The sequence below is a fragment of the Lissotriton helveticus genome, chromosome 2_2 (genome assembly GCF_964261635.1).
Source record: "Lissotriton helveticus chromosome 2_2, aLisHel1.1, whole genome shotgun sequence".
Lineage (NCBI taxonomy): Eukaryota > Metazoa > Chordata > Amphibia > Caudata > Salamandridae > Lissotriton > Lissotriton helveticus.
The window spans coordinates 128,246,893-128,264,145 of NC_136060.1; the positions used below are offsets into that span (position 1 = coordinate 128,246,893).

Consider the following 17,253-nt stretch of genomic DNA (forward strand, 5'->3'; position numbering starts at 1 on the left):
TATAACATCTTGTGTGCCAACAGACAAAGCCACAATCATGGTGGGGGTGTAGCTATAATCTATAGATCGCAATGGACCATTTCTTCCTTTCCCTATGCTCAAATTGAATCCATCGAAGCATTACCATTCTGTATCAAACTGGCTGCAAATATTACTTGCTCAGGCCTACTTGTATACCGTCCTCCCAAATCCAAGGTATCCTTCCTCCCCGCTCTCTTGGACTTTGTCCTTCAGGCTAGCTCCCGCTATGCGAATCTCACCCTACTTGGGGATTTTAATCTTCATATGAAGGATACTTCTGACCACACCAACCTTAATTTTCTCTCTACCCTAACTGATGGCGGATTAAATCATTTGGTATCCCATCCTACCCATAAGGCTGGGCATACACTTGACCTTATTTGCTCTAACCTGGTGGATAAAGCCTAGGGTTCCAAGTTGGTTGGCCGTAACTGGAGCAAGATCTCCCCAGACAGCCTAGCTGCACATCTTCCTACAACGGCCCCTTTGGATGCTCCTGACTTGGACTCCAGGCTGACTCATTTTAACAGCTGGATCTCTTCCGCCATCGACTCCATTGCACCTATTAGGCCCATTAAAACTTTTCGATTTGCCCTCTCGTCACCTTGGTACTCCGACGAACTCCGTAAGTGTAAATCTGCTTGCAAACTCTTGGAGCGTCGTTGGAGATTCTCGTACTCCCCAGACAGTAAATTGAAATACAAAACAGCTCTTAAAGACTATCGGAAGAAGATAATTGACCATAAAAAGATCTATCTGGAGGAGAAAATAAATAGAGCACAAGGATCCACTAGGGAAATCTTCAACACTGTCAGAACTTTCACTGATCCTATGGCCCTCAAACTCCAATCCCCGGTATCACAATCCCTTTGCACTCGCCTCTCTGATTATTTCGAGGAAAAAATTGCCTCTATCTATGACTCCTTCCCTTGTAATAGCAGCTCCAATTCTGATGATAAACCCGCAGATCATCCAGAATCCGCCCCTGTTTTCTCAGACTTTGAGGAGATCACCCTAGAACGTTCTCTGGCAGAACTATTAAAATGCAGATCAGGTTCACCAATCGACCCCTGGCCGGCCAAACAATACAAACTACTGGCCCCCCTCTCAATGGAATAAGCTCCCTAATTCCATTAGGCTTATTCAGGAGGAGTTGCCCTTTTGCAAGGCACTGAAAACTTACCTCTTCTGCTAAGTACACACACAGAAGCGCCGGGACACCCCGTTGGGGTAGCTGTGCGCTATACAAAATACACTAAATAAATAAATAAATAAATAGTATAAGGCCACTAGCCCAGTGGATGTATCAGTTCTCAACAGGGCACAGAAGCGTCTGTGTCTTTGTGTCTGTGGTGAAAGATCTAGCCACTGCCTATTGTGAGTGCACAGTGAGAGTGAGGGCAGAGTGAGAGTGACTGCAGTGTGAGTGCAGAGTGAGAGTGAGTGCAGAGTGAGAGTGAGTGCAGAGTGAGTGCAGAGTGAAAGTGAGGGCAGAGTGAGAGTGAATGCAGAGAGATTGACTGCAGAGTGAGTGCAGAGTGAGAGCAGAATGAGTGTAGAGTGAGTGCAGAGTGAGAGCAGAGTGAGAGTAAACCCCATACTTAACTGCATCTGGAACGATTCCCTTAGGACAGGCATATTCCCGGATGCATGGAAACATGCCCAATTAGTCCCTATTCTCAAAAAAATCAATGCAGACCCAGATGAACCCGCCAACTATAGACCCATTTCCTTACTACCCGCCCCAGCCAAGGTTCTTGAAAAGCTAGTGCACCAGCAGCTAGCGGGCTTCTTAGAAACCCACAGTTTACTCCACAATTCCCAACACGGGTTTAGACCAGGCCATAGCACAGTGTCAGCCTTGATAGAGATGGCTGATTCCTTGTGGTGAAAGTTGGACGGGGGTTCGAGAGCGGTGTTGGTGCTACTTGATTTGTCGGCAGCTTTCGACACCGTCTATCACCCCGTCCTACTTAACCTCCTCCGAACCAAAGGCATCCAAGGCAAAGCCTTGGACTGGCTGTCCTCATTTTTATCCAATCGGACACAGGCGGTGTTTACCCCCCCTACACCTCCGATAGTCGTCTGTTAAAATGGGGAGTCCCGCAGGGCTCCTCATTGAGCCCTCTTTTGTTTAATGTTTATTTTTCCCCCCTGGCCGAGCTCATTGCTCAGTCAGGAATTAAGGCAACCTCGTATGCCGATGATATTCAGCTCTTATTTTCTTATGACACTCTAACTCAGACCACTTTGGACCCATTAAAAGATTGTCTCCGCAACATCGCGCGCTGGATGGACAATAACTTCCTTCGACTAAACGCTGGGAAAACCGAGGTCCTCTTTTTTCACCAATCCTCTCCATTGGACTCGAACCTTTGGTGACCTCATGACCTAAGCATGCCCCCTTCCCCCAAGAAATCAGTAAAAAACCTGGGGGTTAGATGGGATGATAACCTCTCCTTCCAAAATCAAGTCCAGGTGGCATGCTTCTCAAAAATTAGGATGCTCAAAAAATTTATTAATTTCCTTCTCAGTAACACCAGTAAAACCATTGTCCAAGCACTTATTACTTCCCATTTAGATTATGCCAACAGTCTGTATATTGGACTTGCTTCTGGCCTCTGCCACTGGTTACAGACAGTCCAGAACGCTGCAGTCTGGTTGGTCAGTGGCATCTCTCTTCGAGAGCATATCTCTCCTCACCGACAAAGGCTACACTGGCTGCCAGTTCAAAAAAGGGCAGAATTCAAAGTACTTACACTGGCACATCGTGCAATCAAGGGAAAGGGCTCCGCACATCTCTCTTCTTGTCTCCGCCCTTACAGCAATGCTAGATACCTCTGATCCAGCACAAAAAATCTGCTGTGTACCCCCAGATTTAAAAAAGTACGTTCGGGGGGAAAAACCTTCCAGGTATGTGCTTCCTCTCAATGGAATAAGCTCCCTAATTCCATTAGGCTTATTCAGGAGGAGTTGCCCTTTTGCAAGGCACTGAAAACTTACCTCTTCTGCTAAGTACACACACAGAAGCGCCGGGACACCCCGTTGGGGTAGCTGTGCGCTATACAAAATACACTAAATAAATAAATAGTATAAGGCCACTAGCCCAGTGGATGTATCAGTTCTCAACAGGGCACAGAAGCGTCTGTGTCTTTGCGTCTGTGGTGAAAGATCTAGCCACTGCCTATTGTGAGTGCACAGTGAGAGTGAGGGCAGAGTGAGAGTGACTGCAGTGTGAGTGCAGAGTGAGAGTGAGTGCAGAGTGAGAGTGAGTGCAGAGTGAAAGTGAGGGCAGAGTGAGAGTGAATGCAGAGAGATTGACTGCAGAGTGAGTGCAGAGTGAGAGCAGAATGAGTGTAGAGTGAGTGCAGAGTGAGAGTGAGTGCAGAGTGAGCGTGACTGCAGTGTGAGTGCAGAGTGAGTGCAGAGTGAGTGCAGAGTGAGAGTGAGTGCAGAGTGAGTGCAGAGTGAGTGGAGAGTGAGAGTGAGTGCAGAGTGAGTGCACCAACAGCCATCAGTGCACACATCAATTGTTAACACATCCACAATAAACTATTGTAGCAATCGCAGTATGGTGCACTTTACTTTTAAACATATTCATCTAAACCGCAGCATGCCACCATTGATACAATTCCAATACAACCCACATATTTCTACTACACACCACATGCATACACTCCATAACACATGGATAAAAGACATTGCCATTTACAATGCCATTACCTCTAACTCAAATAAATCCGAGACCTATTGCATTTTTAATGCTTGTTATTTATGTGAGTGGTTGTATAGGCAGGGCCCAGTGCACTGCTTTGCCTGGAGGCGTATAATGCGGTTAAGACTGCCAGCCTCATGGCACATCAATCGGCCACTCTCATGACTCTCCACAACAAGAGCCAATCTTCACAGCCTTGGCAATCTATTGCAAGTGTATGGGGAGCACTGCACTGGAATACTCTACCCAAAATTACCAATACAGCCGGGTACAGTAATTCTGGGGTGCCATATTGTCAGACTGCTCAAAAGTTGACCTTGAGAAAAGGGATACGCTCCTGGCAATTGGTATTTGCACAGTAATTTCACAAGGTTTCTTGGCACTTGTCTGCACACTCTTTTTTGCCAGGTTTTGAGTGGCAAATTGTGGATGGGGAAATAATTGGAGTGGCTATTCCTGCTCACCTTGTTCCTTCAGTGGCTGGTGTGACCCACTCAATTGGGATTCATAATGGGGGCCTTCGTCATATTTTCACCTCCAGCCCTCTCGCTCCGGACAATAGAAATCAGGGAGAAAGAGGGCTCAGAAAGGAAGTAAAGACACTACAGACAGTGGCAGAGTCTACTGGTGCAAAGTAAACAGTGGAATCTGGTGTTAATCCAAAGAGGTAGAGCAATGTAAAATCAAGGTTTATTTGAACTATTGTGTCAGACAAATATTCCACATTTAGTGTATGTATTTTAAAAGTGTCATCTTTCATTTATGCATCCTTTTCTGGTCTGGCTTGACAGCAGACCTGTTACTAGACCTTATGTGGTCAATAGAAAAAGAGCTTTAAAAGTATGACTGAGCGAGAGACTTATGTGGCACTCCCATGTTGGTTGCTGTGGCCACAGCATTTGATTGGGCAGAAGTCATGTGCTTCTTCAGAAAAAGAATGCTTGTATTGCAAATTTGTGTTCTATAGGAAAGCTTATGCTCAGTACAGTGGGGCTGTGTTGGGTTTGCTAGCAAGTGAATGATCAAGGCTATAGGCCTGATCTGTTAATTATGAAGAATTGTGATAAAAGCAGTAGGCTTGACTCAATAGGCAGGAGTTTGCTGTTGGTTCTCTCCTCTCACAAACTGTGGGAATAGAAGGACCTGTCCTTTGGGCTGTTGTTTTGTGTGTCCTGTATCACTGCTTCAGAAAGGCTGATGACAGCCAGGTACAGAAAACTTCAACTTCATTGTTACCATGTTGTTGGTGTTCCTGCCTCAGAACTTTATGCAAAGGCTGTGTCCATAGAGCAGCCCGTGAAGGACACTTGAAAAGAGATCCAACCCAAACTGGTTCTGAAGCTTGAGACAATGGATCCAAATCCCCCGTCTAGATTTTTTAAATAAAAGTTAAATCCAGCCCTCCTAACACGCTGCAGACTACTTGATGAGCTGTACCTCTGGCTGATGTCTGTCTAACAAGCTCCTAGATTCTCCCAGAGGTGAGGGGACTTCACCTGTAGCCACCACTTTAGGCTGGGAGAGCGGAGAATCTGCCTGAAGAAACCTAGAAGCCTGGTTACCTGCAGAGAGAGGCAGTCGTGTTCCCAGCCTTGCCAGAAGAGACACTGTCCATGAGAAGAAGCCCATTGTCTTTGAGGCACGAAGAGCGCCCACAGGAAGCTGGCAGACTTGAGAGAGTTTTCCAGAAGGGAACTGTGCTGAGAAGTGTTCCAGGGGGCTAGTAACAGATAAACTGCAACAAAGACAGTACCAGAGTACGTCATGTTAAGTCAGCGCGGCAGCCTGCTGCAGGCCACAGTGAGTAGTGTTGACACTGATGACAAAAAACTTCCAGTGCCACCAAAACGGTAAGCCCCAAATCGGCTGGGTGGGCGCAGCCCCCAACAGCTGAAGCTCTGGTTCACAGCTGACTTCAAGTGGATTGCCACTACTGAGAACTGGTGGCACCCCAGAGCCTGCCTGAGGCAACTGCTTTAAAGATCCCCTTACACACAGTTGCAGTGAACAAGCCCCAGAGAAGTTAGCTCCATGTGGGTATGAACTCTCTCCATGCACAGTCAGGATGGCCACGGGCAATATCAGGTAACTGTGACACGACGCTCAGCCATGGGCTGGAGGGGTGGGCATGTTCTCCATGCAGGCTGTAATGCAGCCTGCATGGAGAAAAGGGAAAGTGTGTAAGACTGTTTTGGGCCGCCCGAGAGGGCCAACCACACAGTCCTTGCGCGCTTAGGAGTGTTTTACCACTCCTCTCCTGCTCTGCAGCCCCGCGCCGCCTCCTCATGCATACTGCCGCAGCAGGAGGACAAAATATAATGATAATAATATTACGTTATTATCATTTTATTTGTTCCTTTCTTTTGCTACTTCCTGGCAGGGGGGCGATGCTCTGCCGCCTTGAAGGAGGAGCCACCACTGGTCTGCCTGTGGCCACCCAAAGACACCATTCAACCAATGGGTGGATGAATGGATGTCTAAGTGCAGGAAAGAGTGGTGAGATTGCATGTGTGATGACCTATTGATTGCCTGAACCCATCAGTGACAGAAGAGGTACATTCATTTATAAGCCAGACTTACTGGCATTGCCAATGCTTGTTTTCTGCATGTGAGAGAGGACTGAAGCCAGCTTGAAATTACTTGTTTATTAGATACATTAATTCTGTCCTGAAGTTGTGTGGATCGACGGATTTCCAGCATGTTTTATTGGTGTGATCATAATATCTTGGCAGGGCTTGGAGAGCAAGACAGAATTATTTATCACTATCACACACTAAGAGGTAGTTTTAAACTGTTTACATTTTGACTGCAGATCAGCGTGTACAGAACAGTATGCATTAGGTGGGTGATTAATTGTTTCACCTGAGAAATATATTTTCATTTTTAATGCATGTGTGGCTTGTATTATGTATAGCTTGGTTTTTACTTGTAAATAGATATTTTCTATGTTAACCTGTTTTATGGGCACATGCCAGAAGCAAAGCTAAAGTATACTAATAAATTCCCCTTAAATTAAAACCAAAATAAGACCGAGTTCCCGGTACAAGGCCCAAAATAGTAGCCTACGGCTTGGAATTTGAGCAGCTTAATAACCTTCTGAAATCCTAGCGAAATCCTTGGCTGGTTTATGTGTAATAATAAAATATTAATATAAAACATGTTTCATGCGATATATACACACAGTCCCATACCTTACTAACCCTTGATTCATCCGTAACAAATATATTAGTTTTAAGTGCTGCCATTATACGAAGTCTTTCATCTGAATGAAATACAAACTAAATAAATCATTAAAATCCTACACCATCAAGAAACAAAAGAGGAAAATCAACTTAACATTGACAAGAAATACAAAACTAAGTGATGTACTTTAACAGTTCCGTCTTCCCTTTGATTATTTTGGGCAAAAATAAGAGCATGGGCCCATATATATCCTTCTTAGCCTTCTGCCGGTGCTGCCAAATGCCGGGGTTACCGAATACCATGGCTTCCCTGTCTTGATTCCACCTCACCTCTTTCTTCCACCATCATGCAGTTCTTTTCTTTCAATCTCACAGCTGTGTTATATTTCTTTTTCTGTTATCTCTGCATTTTGTACTTGTTTTTGTGAATAACTGTTGTGCTTTTAGGTGATTGTTGTGTCTGCCCCGCTCTCCGTTTTCCGCCGTCGTCCTCGCGGCCACGCCCCTTTTTCATGTCCTCCCCGCCTCCCAGCTGCTCCTCCCTCCCACTTGTCCATAAATGGGGACCGCGCGGCGCAGGTGAGTGTGACCTGTTCTCAGGACACCCCCGCGCCGCACGGCCCCCAGCTGTGTGTGCCCCCTCGTATGCCCTGGCTGCTGCTCGCAGCCTCGTTTTCGCCCTCAGCCTGCCTCCCTAGCTGCCGCCTCTCTGCACTGTCCCCCAGCTGTGTTATATTTCTTTTTCTGTTATCTCTGCATTTTGTACTTGTTTTTGTGAATAACTGTTGTGTTTTTAGGTGATTGTTGTGTCTGCCCCGCTCTCCGTTTTCCGCCGTCGTCCTCGCGGCCACGCCCCTTTTTCATGTCCTCCCCGCTCCCGCCTCCCAGCTGCTCCTCCCTCCCACTTGTCCATAAATGGGGACCGCGCGGCGCAGGTGAGTGTGACCTGTTCTCAGGACACCCCCGCGCCGCACGGCCCCCGGCTGTGTGTGCCCCCTCGTATGCCCTAGCTGCTGCTCGCAGCCTCGTTTTCGCCCTCAGCCTGCCTCCCTAGCTGCTGCCTCTCTGCACTGTCCCCCAGCTGTGTTATATTTCTTTTTCTGTTATCTCTGCATTTTGTACTTGTTTTTGTGAAGAACTGTTGTGCTTTTAGGTGATTGTTGTGTCTGCCCCGCTCTCCGTTTTCCGCCGTCGTCCTCATGGCCACGCCCCTTTTTCATGTCCTCCCCGCTCCCGCCTCCCAGCTGCTCCTCCCTCCCACTTGTCCATAAATGGAGACCGCGCTGCGCAGGTGAGTGGGACCTGTTCTCAGGACACCCCCGCGCCGCACGGCCCCCAGCTGTGTGTGCCCCCTCGTATGCCCTAGCTGCTGCTCGCAGCCTCGTTTTCGCCCTCAGCCTGCCTCCCTAGCTGCCGCCTCTCTGCACTGTCCCCCAGCTGTGTTATATTTCTTTTTCTGTTATCTCTGCATTTTGTACTTGTTTTTGTGAATAACTGTTGTGCTTTTAGGTGATTGTTGTGTCTGCCCCGCTCTCCGTTTTCCGCCGTTGTCCTTGCGGCCACGCCCCTTTTTCGTGTCCTCCCCGCTCCCGCCTCCCAGCTGCTCCTCCCTCCCACTTAGCCATAAATGGAGACCGCGCAGACGCGCAGCGGTCACACGCAGCGGGCGCGCCGTTTGTGCGCCAAAGGCGTGCCAAAGGCAAGCCCGTCTGCGCCCATTCGCGTCTGGACCGCGCCCAGTGCCGGAACCCCTGGGCCCCGCCGTGGCAAGACTACCCGACGGACCTACGACGCCACCACTCTCTACGCACTCAATGCCGGCCATAACCCTGCCACCCCGAGACGTACCCACGGACCCTTCGCCTGCCAAGCCTGCCGATTCACCTGCTACCGGACCAGCACCGCCAAGTCGAACACCAGCAGCAACCACCTGAAGTGCATCCTGCTCAACACCCGCTCCGCCCACAGGCACGCCATGGAACTCTGGGACCTGCTCGACGCGACCCCACCTGACGTCGCCTTCCTCACCGAAACCTGGATGAACGCCTCCTCAGCACCCGACATCGCCATAGCCATCCCGGACGGATACAAGATCACCAGGAAGGACCGCATCAACCAGACGGGAGGAGGCATCGCCATCGTACACAAGAACACCATCCGCATCTCGACTAACTCCGACGAAACCTTCACCGCCGCCGAACACCTGCACTTCCAGATACACACTGACTCCAAGACCACCCTCCGAGGCACCCTCATCTACAGACCCCTGGGACCACGCACACAATTCAACGAAGACATCGCAGACTTCATCAGCCCGTACGCCCTCCCCTCCACTGACTACATCCTCCTAGAGGACCTCAACTTCCACCTGGAGAACAACAACGACAGAAACACCACCGCCCTGCTGGACAACCTCGCCAACCTCGGACTCAAGCAACTGGTGAACACCCCCACCCACTACGCCGGCCACACGCTTGACCCCGTCTTCTCATCCAGCAAGCAGTTCTCCTTCAGCCACGCCACCGGACTCCACTGGACCGACCGCAGCTGCGTTCACTTCAGCTTCAGAAGAACTATGACCCACCACCACCCGCAACAGGCCCCCCGCCGGAGCTGGAGCAAGATCACCGCCGAGCAGCTCACCGCCTCCCTCAGCCAGAACACCCCCACCAGCACAACGGACCCCAACGAAGCAGCCAGCAACCTCACCAAGTGGCTGACCGCCTGTGCCGATGACCTCGCACCACTAAAGAACCCTCCCAGCAGACCCGGCAGCAAGAAAACCCCCTGGTTCACCGACGAACTCAAGGAATCCAAGAAAAACTGCCGCACCCTCGAGAAAGTCTGGCGGCATGACCAGACCACAGACAACAGGACCGCCCTCAAGCACGCCACCCGAAAACACCATCAGCTGATCCGCGCTACCAAGAAGTCGGCACTCAAAGAGCGACTAGACAACAACGCCCACGACAGCAAGGAACTCTTCAGCATCGTCAAAGAGTTATCCAACCCCAGTGCCGGATACAACGACATCACTCCCTCGCAAGACCTCTGCAACTCACTCGCCTCGTTCTTCCACCGCAAGATCGCCGACATACACAACAGCTTCGACGCACAGACAACGCACCCTACCACCGAACCAACGCCCGCCACCACCACCCTCTGCAACTGGAACCCGATCAGCAACGAAGACACCACCCGCACGATGAACTCCATCCACTCTGGATCTCCAACCGAACCCTGCCCACACCACGTCTTCAACAAAGCCGACGCCATCATCGCACCCCAACTCCGGGACATCATCAACCCCTCCTTCCACACCGCCACCTTCCCGGAGAGCTGGAAGCACGCCGAGCTGACCGCCCTCCTGAAGAAACCAACAGCGGCCCCTACCGACCTCAAGAACTACCGTCCCATCTCGCTCCTTCCTTTTCCGGCCAAAGTCATCGAGAAGACCGTCAACAGACAGCTCGCCGCCTTCCTCGAGACAAACGGTTCCCTCGACCCCTCGCAGTCTGGGTTTCGGGCCAACCACAGCACCGAGACCGCCCTAATCGCAGCCACCGACGACATCAGAACCCTGACCGACAACGGGGAAACAGCGGCCCTCATCCTCCTGGACCTCTCTGCGGCGTTCAACACTGTCTGCCACCGCACCCTAGTGAAGCGCCTCAGCAACATCGGAATCCGAGAGAAAGCACTGGAGTGGATCATCTCGTTCCTTGCCGGAAGAACCCAGAGAGTCCGCCTCCCCCCCTTCAGATCCGAGGCCACCGAAGTCATCTGCGGCGTACCACAAGGATCCTCACTCAGTCCAACCCTCTTCAACGTCTACATGAGCTCCCTCGCAGCCATCGCACGCCAACACAACCTAAACATCATCTCCTACGCCGACGACACCCAGCTGATCCTCTCCCTCACCAACGACCCCGCCACCGCCAGAGCCAACCTACACGAAGGGATGAAAGACGTCGCCGACTGGATGAGGAACAGCTGCCTCAAACTGAACTCAGACAAGACAGAAGTCCTCATCTTGGGATCATCACCCTCCACCTGGGACGACTCCTGGTGGCCCCCGGCCCTGGGCACCGCTCCCAAACCAACGGACCATGAACGCAAACTGGGCTTCATCCTGGACTCCTCCCTGTCGATGACCAGACAAGTCAACGCCGTCACATCTTCATGCTTCAACACCCTGCGCATGCTCCGCAAGATCTTCAGATGGATCTCCACCGAAACCAGGAAGACCGTCACCCAAGCACTCGTCACCAGCCGACTGGACTACGGGAACACCCTCTACGCCGGAACCACAGCCAAACTTCAGAAAAGACTCCAGCGCATCCAGAACGCCTCCGCACGTCTCATCCTGGACATCCCCTGACACAGCCACATCACCGGACACCCGAAAGACCTGCACTGGCTCCCCATCAGCAAGAGAATCACGTTCAGACTCCTCACCCACGCACACAAGGCCCTCCACGACCTGGGCCCCAAGTACCTCAACGACCGCATGACCTTCTACACGCCCACCCGCCAGCTACGATCGACCAGCCACGCCCTCCCCACCGTACCACGCATCCGCAGAGCCACTGCCGGAGGAAGATCCTTCTCCTACCTGGCAGCCAAGACTTGGAACTCCCTCCCCACCCACCTTCGGTGAACCCAAGACCATCTCTCCTTCAGGAAGCAGCTCAAGAGCTGGCTGTTCGAGCAGTAACATCTCCCTTTCCCCCAGCGCCTTGAGACCCTCCCGGGTGACTAGCGCGCTTTACAAATGCCGTGATTGATTGACAGGTTCTTTTTCACCCTGATCTCTCCTTTAGCACTGTTTTTATTACTTTCTCTCCCCCTTCTTTCCCCATTGTCTGCCTTCCTTTCTTTTGCTCTGGGTCAGTCTGATGAAAAATCATTCTGTCACCAAAATGAGTGCCCTTTCCCACCACATGCAATCACCAGCACAAATTAGGCACTAGTCATATCCTAACATCTCCCTCTCAGTAATGAACCAGTCTGTAACCAAGTATGGGTTAGTTTTCTTGGACTATGTGAATAATCTTGTTATGTTGTATATCCTTATTGCTGATGTATTTCCCTTTTCCCAAAAGACTATAGTTCTCTCAGAGATTGATTACATTTTAGGATGAGCTTTTTGCAACTTAGAATTGTTGCTAGGCTTTACATTGAATCCTCTTTTAGATAATAAAAAATCATGTACAAAAATAATCGTTTGTTGATAATATATGTATTAGTGCATGTGAGTCTATTTAGAAGGAACCTCGCTGTTTTACAATGGATTACTGTACCAGGAAGGCAAAGGGAAAACAGTAAAGAAGAAGCAAATTAAAACCATGAACGTTGGAGAACTTATTTATGAATGGTCAAGGCCGAGTGGAAGAGATAGATCAGTTGCCATATTTACTTAAAGAGGCGATTCTATGGCTTGTTCTACGAGTGGAGACAGGAAGGAGCTTTTCAGACCTGCATAGTGATGGAAATCTGAATTCTGGGCGAAAAGCAGGCAAAGCTTCTGTTGTCTTAGCTTCTGTTCTTGAACTTTTTTGTTTAAGATGGCAGTTTCGCTGATGAGGGCCTCAGGGACCAAAGAAGACCTTGGCTATTGCTGCCTGGTACTGTGCCCTGCTGAAGTTCACAGCCTTGAAGGTGCTACATAGACATTGGAGTTGTTGAGGGCATACTTAGAGAGCCAGTGACGTTCCTTGAATGTGGAAGTAACGTGCAGGGTTGGATTGGGATTAAAAATCGGCCCGGGCACGCAAAAAAAAGTGGCCCATGTTTGCATATTGCCTTTCCACAAAACATTGCTTTGGCGAAGTTTTATGAAAAGAAGGGGTGGGGGGGAGGGTACTCTGACAGAGGCATGTTTTCTCAACTTTACTTAGATAAAAAAAAATGCATGGATTAGTTCACACTGGGGAAACACACCTGAAAACAAGTGTGGCCACTACTGCTCAGGCCCCCTGCCCCCGCTCAATCTGCTTACATTAATAGGCCGGCCCAGCGAGAGAAAGGGAGTGACACCTCTGCCTGTTGATAAAAGGGAGGTAATGGACGCCCATCTGCCTTCAGAAAGGCCACTCAGGCACCCACTCGGCCGCTGGAGGCATTCAAACAACACAGACACTGCCCAAATCGGCCCCCAGGCTGTCCAAAAAAGCAGCCCACAGCTGGAACTCGGATACCGGCCCGAGTGCCCGCCTTACCAATCCGACCCTGGTGACGGGTCCATATTTCCTTAATCCCTTAATCAGTCATGCTACTTGCTTGGCAGGTGTTATCGTCTGCCAGGTGCAGAAGGGTTAGTGCTTTGCCGGCACTTCTGAAATAGGGACCTGAAAAAAATGCCAAGTGTGCAAAGCGGCATAGGCGATGCCATGCTTTGAGCCTCCTTTGAGATGAAAACGATAGGGTTTCAAAATTATTTCATGTGGAAGGGAACGTTTCAAATAAACGTTAGAAATTCTCCAAGTGATCAGTCAGGTCTTTGTATGAAGATACAGGAATATTTGAGCTGAATCGCAGAAAAATATATCTAAATCATACATGTCGGTGGATAGGATGGATCAAAGAAGCAAACGAGAAAGTAGCCAAATTTAAGAAACAAAACTTCATGTAAACAGAAGGAGAAAAGAAAGGGCGAACCAGAAAACATAATTGAGCAGCTTGCGTTCCAGAGAAGATGTCACGCAGTGGGCTGCGTGTCCATTAAAAAGGTTAGCCAGAGAGCGGAGTCATGCACCAGGACCAGGCAGCACCACAACGACCTTACTGGTGAGTTTCAAGAAAACAGCTCTGCTGGCACTCGGATCCCAAGCTTGCCTTAAACAGAACTCACTCTGGAACCTTAGGCACTGTGCATTTTCCAAGAGGTTCTAGGAAGATGACCTTTTGTATAGAAGGCGGACAAAGCATGGTAGTGTTCATGTAAACTAAAGTAACATAATACCTTAATACATGGCTGCACAACCCACCATGGTCAAAACTAGCAGAATATCTACATACATAGCAGTAGGGCTTTTCCAGATCCTGTGCTGGTTCCTGAGGGAAGTAGCATGTTTTTCTTTATGCTTCCCCCAAATTGGGACCATAGGCTCAAGAGAAGCACTACTAGGTGCTTTGGGCTCTGGAAAGGAAGGGATCTTCTTAAACAGATACACTTTTAAAGCAGTCCCATAAGCAGTGGCAAGTGATCCATTTGGGCAGAGGAGTGATGTTCTCTCCCCATCCCCGCCCCCGCAGTGGGCACAGCAAAAGTGAAAAAAACAAAATGGTAATAAAGTCAATTTATTACCATTCTATATTCCGCTCTGCCAGCCTCTGTAGCTGAGTAGGGCATTGCGGGTGGGGGCCATTGCTGCAGTGCAGACTGGGAACCGGGAGGAGTGGTGCATGGCTACACCGGTTTAAACTGTACATGTCACCTTGGCTGGCTCTCTTGCGACGGCCAGCCTGACATGCGCAGTTTAAACATCTCCAGGTCGAGCTGCTATACAGCAGGGTGGATAGCCAGTATATGCTGCTAGTGCCAATATGAGCGGTGAGTCAGCTCGCCTCCTCTTTATCCACTCACTTTCCACCTAATCTCAATCGCCCCATTTTCTTTCTGAGCGGTCTATCTGGTCAGCCTTGCCCTAAAATCACCAAATGACGTGTGTATTCATTTGAAAAAAACAGAGCTTTTCAGGTACTTTGCAATATTATATCCACAGTCATTATTACATAGCAATCAGACAAAGGCAATGTGAACTGCGTGTGTGATTCGTACGGGAGCATATAAAGTGCTGCATAATACATAAAACATGAATGAATATAAGTAACATGAATGTTCAGCTGGTGGAGTTTTTAGCCTCAGTTGGGTAACTTTCAATATAAGTTTATAGCACTTCACTTTTAGACGCCATTGTAGGTCTGTGTGGTGTGTTTTCTGAGTCATAGTTTGTGGCGTTAGGGTCTCTTGATGCTCTGTTAACAGATTCAAGCACTCACATACTGAGTTGGGAACATTTCTTGTTGAGAAGACTCTAAACTTGGACATTGTACATAAAGAGAAAGCCAAGTGGTGTTGTGTAGCAGCGCAAAGGAGGAGAGTTGGTTAGTAAGGGGTAATGTTGATGCTAGACTGGAATTAGCCCTGAAGACCAGGGGGAACATAAACACCATCATGTTTTGGGTGCAGAGTCTGCCCAAACGGTGCTGGCTGTATAGGGTGGGCTTGCATCGGAGCGGTGACAAATAAGATACAAGGGTGGTGGCTGTGAGAAAGGATTGCGAGATATTTACACTAAAGACAGAGGGGAATGCATGGTCCGGTTCCTTCCCTGGGACGGGAATGACGGCCACTGGTCGATGACAGAGATGAAGGTTGTTCACACCTTATGCAGAGGTTGATTAGCACTGAGGAGTGGACAGTGTAGGAAGTCCAGAGGAATGTGAAAGTACGGAAGAATGTGAATGAGCTGGTTCTGAGATGAACACTGACTAGAGGAATTTGTTGATGGACTCAAAGGGTTCATGAAGGGGAAGGGTAGGTAGAACATAATTGTTGTGGGGTTATCTGTCCTGGTATGGGACTAGAAGGTGTGTTGCAACTTGGCTTTTGGGTGGGGATTGGGACCTCAGTCATAATGAGTCTATGGTCGGAAGAGAATGGATCAATAGCAGGCATGAAGTTCAGAGTGAGAATGAGATTGAATTTATGGCCCTGGAAATGAGCTGGCTGGGGTGGGTGTTAGTAAGTCATGAGAGAGGAGTTGGTCAATCTTTAAAGTCTTCAAGTAGTTTGAAAGGATGGAGATCAGTATGGAACCCAGGATTGAGTCTAGGTCTATAGGAAAATTATATTTTTGGTTCAGTGGGTGTGGTGATAGAGTAGAACAGAGGAAGAACAATGTGTAGTTTGATGGGAAGAGGGGATTATTTGTATTCATGAGGATGTACATGTGGGCACTTGGTGAAGTCATTGGGATACTTTTGTTGAGCATGAGGCCCACGGCGCCACCCCAGCAGAAGAATATATGTGAGACAGCATTTTCCATGTAAAGGACTGCAAGGGTGGCAGGGATTTCTAAGGTGGATCCATATTTTGGTTATAGTTGTGGGGCGAGAGAGCAGTGAGTCAAAGAGGTCAGGCAGTGTTGTAGATCTCAGTCAGAAGTAACTTGTTTGGTGGATATTGAGGCAGGGTGCTATGGGGAGCATGGGGTGATTTACATCGTTTTTAATACATGCTCTTCCACTCATTGTAGACTCTTGTTGCAACCTGAGAATCTCTTCTTTTGCCTTGTACTTGTGCAAGCATTTGCCCACACGCCTCAGCACATAAACATTCTTTTGTACAAAGTGTTTTGTGTTATGCAAATATCTTCACATAAAATTAAAATATAAGAAGTGATGCGCAACTTAAGATCACTAGTCATTTCGCACTTCAGTTCCATACGTCCTCTCATATTTCAGCTTCATTGAATATAACATACCCAGAATAAGGAATTAGCTGGAAGATCTAACATAAAGTAAGATATTAACACTTACAGATCACAGAACTCTGAGAGGGAGCCATTTTGTGTGGCAGTGTATTGTTTCGTACTGTTAAGTAACTGGGTTATTTTTGTTTAAAGTATTTTTTATTGGTGATGACGGTAAGTTTTTTTGCAACCAGCAAACATAATCAAGTTTAAAAGATACGTCCATGAACAGTTCTCCTTGAAGTGCTGAGGCATTTCCTGGCATGCTGCTCAATGCAGGCCACCTTTCAAGTGGAATATTGCATGGATTGTTAGTCTTTGTTATTCCCTCTGGAAGGGCTATTTGAATCTTGCTTCATACCGTGTAATTCAATCAGTGGCATAGTGATCCCAGACAAACATTCACTGAACACCTGGAGGTCAATTTCTGCAAAGAGAAGACTCTGGCTTTGAAACTTAAGCACAGACTGTTAATATATGCTATGCTGCAGTTTTGTAAAACCTACATGTGCACCTTTCTAGGATTCTGGAGCGGTGGGTATTTCAGAAAACCAGGGTACTGGGCTCCAAGCGAATGACTTGAAGGGAAGCTGCTTCTTTTAAGAGGAGTGGATGGGGGTAAGAGCGCCAAACAGCATCTGCTCTCAGGGGGTGGGGGAGGAAAAGGAAGAGGTTTCTGGAAGCAGTCCCAATGGTACTTCCACAATGTGTAGCATTGATCCCCCAGCTCTGAATGGAGAATGAGGGTCTGAGGTTGTTTCTTCAGAGAGCTTGTTCTTGGAGATAAAGGTTTCCTGGCACAGTTCCCTCTTCTGCACACAGACCTTGCTTTGATATGACTGGCACTGACTAGGAT

The 17,253-nt window shown here is 48.7% G+C and overlaps 1 protein-coding gene across 1 annotated transcript in view; it reads left to right on the top strand.

Moving 5' to 3' along the window:
- Positions 1 to 17,253, top strand: part of SCFD2 (sec1 family domain containing 2) — a 1,965,980-nt gene that overhangs the window by 938,607 nt on the left and 1,010,120 nt on the right. The gene's annotated exons all lie outside the window — the stretch shown is intronic.